This window comes from Adiantum capillus-veneris, chromosome 5 (assembly GCF_014529385.1).
Source record: "Adiantum capillus-veneris isolate H3 chromosome 5, ASM1452938v2, whole genome shotgun sequence".
Lineage (NCBI taxonomy): Eukaryota > Viridiplantae > Streptophyta > Polypodiopsida > Polypodiales > Pteridaceae > Adiantum > Adiantum capillus-veneris.
Genome location: NC_140935.1, coordinates 117,205,772 through 117,210,678, shown reverse-complemented (window position 1 = coordinate 117,210,678; position 4,907 = coordinate 117,205,772).

Genomic DNA, 4,907 nt, shown 5'->3' with positions numbered 1-4,907 from the left:
AACAACGCAACTGTTTTCCTTGGCAGATTCAAGAGCGAAGAAGGACACCAAGTAGGACTGCAAATGCTACCAAAGGAGATATATAATGTAGCTGCAAAGCAAGACACTAAAGAAGCCAACAGAAGGCTAGGCCTAAGAGACTTTTACGACCACGAACCATGCGGCGTGGATTTCCAGAAGGCATATGAATTACTATCCACAATCAAAGAAGATGGGTTAGCCCAAATTACCGATCAACAAGGGAAAAAGGTAGATGTGGTAATCACTAAAGAGATAGAGGCCGAGGCACTGAAGCTGCCAAGTGAAGATATGACGATGCGGGCCAGAGACAGAAAGATAACAGGTACTTTTACCAAAGATACCGCTGCTCCCACCTTTTCTGATCTTATCCAAAGGCAAGTGGAAAAACCAACTCGCCTATACCATCAACACTTCCACTTCTTATCAAAGAGACCGCTATGGTACACAACTCCAGACCATGCGATTGCGACTACCTTCACTCAAGTATTGAAGTCGACAACCAAGCAGGCAATTGATCATGCGTAATATGTGTTGACAATGCTAAAAGGCACGAAGAAAGAAGGCAAGATCACATATTTGGGCACTCCAGAAGTGCTGGCAAGAATAACATATCATGCTATTGGAATGGCCGCCAATTTGCCACCAGCCCCAGATCAGAACACCTGGATCGTGTCCGCTCAACCTTCTCCAAGAACCACTTGATCAAGAAAGAGAGTGTACAAGTCAAATGAGGAATCTGCAGAAAGTTCCCATGAAGCTCGCAGCAGTGATAGCTCAGACAATGAAGAAAGAAGAGCAAGAATTGAAGAAATGAAAAAAAAAGCAATAGCAGCACACCAAGAGGAACCTCAACAAAAGAAGGCGAGATTTGAAAGAGAAAAGCAGACATATGAAAGGAGCCGCCAAGCTGCAGGTGAGGACCCTAAAAGATGGATTCCAAGAGATATAAGGGGACCAAGAACCAAGAACCCTACAAGGAAAGGAACAGAGGATCCCAAGGATTTCCTAGAGTGGATGTATGCGGAAGCAGAAACCTTAAAGCTGAAAGAAGCTCAATAAGCTCAAAGAAAAGCAAAGGAAGAAGTGGCCGAGCAACAGAGACAAGTGGAAGCTACTGAACAAAGTGAGTCACATCATGACCACGTGGATATGTCTCCAAGACCCACTTCACCCACTATGGAGCAAGAAGACCATCCCATGCCAAGTCCAAATCCTTCACCAACTGCTACACCCAATGAAGGCGAGGAAGCAAAGGAAAAAGAGAAACAACAAAAAGAGGCCAATTTTGAACAGCCAAAGGGAACAAACAAGACTAAAGCAGGACCTTCTACAACATCTAAAAAACCACAATCAATTGAGGCATCCACAAGGCCTCAAGGAGGAGAAGTAGAACCCCCTCCATGACCACAAGCAGAAGCCACATCACAAACCAAAGAGCCACAAACTGAAACGGCCCAAACCTCTAAACAACCTCGGGTAGAGCTTGAAGATTAGGAAACAAATGACGAAGTCATCATGCAGGTCAATGGATATGCTAAGCAGATGCAGTTGATGATAGATAAGCTGCGAACAACAGCACTTAGCCGCAGTGCTAAGGCTAAGGAGCTTGAACTAGTCATTGATTCTCTACAAGGAGAGCTAGACGAAATGATCAACATCATTGCAGATATTCAAAGGCAGATCAAAGAGCTGAAAAGTGAAGCAAAATAACACCAATGGTGCAAAGGAGAAGCGACAGAAAGAGATGGAAGAGCTAGGAGAGCTTGTGACTAAGTTATCCGATGCATGCAAAAGCAAAGATCAACAACTGAGAGAAGTAGCCAATGAAATTATAACCACTACTTTGTCAGTACAAAAGATCCAAGTACAGCTTGATGTAGCTAATGCTTCTTTGCAGTACTCCAAGCAACGGATCAATGATCAAGAAGAATTTTTAAGACAGATAAGAGAAAACCTTGTTGTCGCCTCAATCAAGGGAACAGATGACGTGTATAAGACTTTAGAAAAGAGGAACAAGGACCTTGAGCTAGAGCTGAAGCTGGAACAATCGCAAAGATGAGACCTTGAATTGATGCGGGTACAAAGAGAAGAGCAATTGCTCAAATAGATAGCAGAATTAAAGAGAGTCAATCAGCTCTGCTGAGAGAGGGACAACCAGAAACTCATGATGAAGTAGGACCCTCTGAACAACCAACCGTCAACATACCCTCAGTCTCATTTGCTGAGATGGAAACACAACCGTCAGAAGGGCTAGCAGGAGAGTCGGATTTTCAAATAACACTCACTGAAGCCGGGCAAGTGCCCATGGTCCAGCTTTCTAAAGCTGAGAAAGATGAACTAAAAGAGCGGATTGTCCAAGAAACAGATGCTGAATGGAAAGCAACAATGGATTGGGAGTTGAGAGTCCTCCACTCAGTAAATGTAACTCAACTCACTCCCAACCAAATCAATGCTCAGTGGCATCAGCAATCACTGCCATACCCATTGATCAAAGTAGAGCTACTACATGTTAAAGAAAGACTATACAAGGATATGCAGGCAAAAGGCTCAGAGGATACCACCCCAAGTGGCGAAAGAATTGGTTGAATAATCATTCGAGATATCTAATTCTGTTCACAAGAGCACTTGCAACCCTACAGAAAGACCCTACATTCTGTCTTGTACCAAGAGTAAGGACATGGCAGGCGTACGATGCACTGAAAAAGAAGAGGCCTACATGGCTGAATTACCCACGTCTACCAGCTCTAGAGCATGGACCAGCAATAGAAGAATACATGGTGATGAGTGCCATTACCTTCTTCAACAGCCTCCCTGACCTCTTCTGTGCAATGTTGTGTAAGATTTGCTGAATGTTGCTCACGTGCATTTAAACTTCATGGATGTCTTTTCTCGAAGGCAATAAAGGTCTATTTTATGACTTAAGTGGACAGCCTTCAGAAGAAGTTCTTTACAATTTCTATGCCAGATGCATGTTTTCGCCCTCTAGCAATATGTTGGCATTTGAAGAAGCATTCTAAACAGGTTTCTTCACATGGCGAACGAAGATATTTGGGCCAGTGATAAGTAACCTTACATCAAGATTTATTGGCTATTCACCCATTGAACTTAAAAAAAGAGTTACCATGTAGTTCTTACAAGTTCATGACAAAGAAAGAAGACTCAGATACAAAAAAGCACTACATGCGCTTAAAGACCGCCTCGTCAGCCGTCAACCCAAAGACTACTTCAATCCCTGAAGCTGTGTCAAGGGACGACACAGTCGAGGAGGGGGGAATGTTAGCAACAAGCTAACTTGGATAACATTTTTCAGAGATTTTATTGTAAAAACACTTATTATTTTGATGAATCGGGAATGTTGTAACTCCTACTTTCTAGATAAACAGTGTAATTGATAAGCCGGGGCTACAAGCTTCCAGATTGTATCAACCTATCTTTAGTTAGAGCTCCTAGATTATTAGTTTTGACCACAAAAACTTTGGCTAAGGTATAAAAGCCAATTTTTATAAAAAATTTATAAGTTTTTGGATAATAGAAACACAGCGTGAGCTAACGGTGCTCACTTATCTCCTTCTTGCGCTTCCTACTCCCTTCCTGGTTGTCACATTGCAGTGTTGTCTGTTGCGTTGCAACCGCAGGTAAGAGCTCTATGCATTGACATAAGCATTTCATGGTAATCTGTAGCCTTTGGCGTCATCGACCTGCGGTCTAATTTCATCATAAGTAGGAATTTAAGCTTCAAAATCATAAAATAAGTATAGGTGGGGTATTGGGGCATGATTGCTAAGCATTTAGATGCATTCTAGGTCAAAACCGACTAGGTCAAAAACTCACTGCTGTTAATAATCGCGATTTTTTCACTTGGCCTAAAGTGAGATTTGAGACCATAAGCATGTGTGCTTAGGTCTTATAAACATTTCCTAGAAGTTTTGTAACATTTAGATGTCGTTTGATGCTGTAACAGTTGTGATTTATTTGCCAATTAGCGACTAGCTTTTGGTGATTTCTGTCATTTGAGTATAGCTTGAGATAGATACGAGTTTTTTGTTGTTTTCCAAGAGATCAACAACCTCTTGTAGCCTCTATGCACTAGTCAAGTCAGCTTCGTCCCATGGATTGACAATTATATTCGTGGTTCTCGCTATGTCTGCAATAAGATAGGAGTGAGGTTAGACACCCGTCCCACACATTAGTGACCAAAGAAACTAAGATGTGCTTTCAGTGGAAGGATTTGGTGACTACAAAGTCGAAGGGTACATGGCATGTGACTTAAACACTCTTAAGTGCATGTACAACATAACACATGGTGCGTATGTGGCAAATCCATGTTTATACTGCATGGCTGATGCACAATCTCTTGACAGTATGCAATAGAGTAGAGTACCTACCCAACATACATCTTTAAGATGAACTTTTTTGGCCAGTGCTTGAAATTGCTCTGTGTAGAGTTCACGTTTGTACACTCCATGCACTCTGCAGAATGATTGAAAAGGTGGTTTATTTGTACATATGTTTTGCATGGACCTTAAAGCCGATGAATGAGTCAAAAAGAGTCATTAAAGCCTTAGAAGAAGTGCTCTCAGACATTGGTTTGCATGGAAGTAGTGTCAAAATCGAGGAGGACCCTAAGATGTCTCAAGGTCGTTACAAGGTACCAAGGAAAGCGTCGATAGGCGGCATGAAGGCCAGAAGGTTTCTTGGGTTTAGCCTCAAAGATTCTGATAGAGAGGAGAAGAGAATCCTGTTCAACAAATGGAAACAGTTACATAGAGTGGTTAAAGACAATGCTGGTGGTGGGGCAATCCAAAATCACAAGGCAAACGTGTGGAAATCACTCGATAAAATCTTCCACTACGTTGAGCAGCATTCGTGGGACGAAAGTAAGCTCA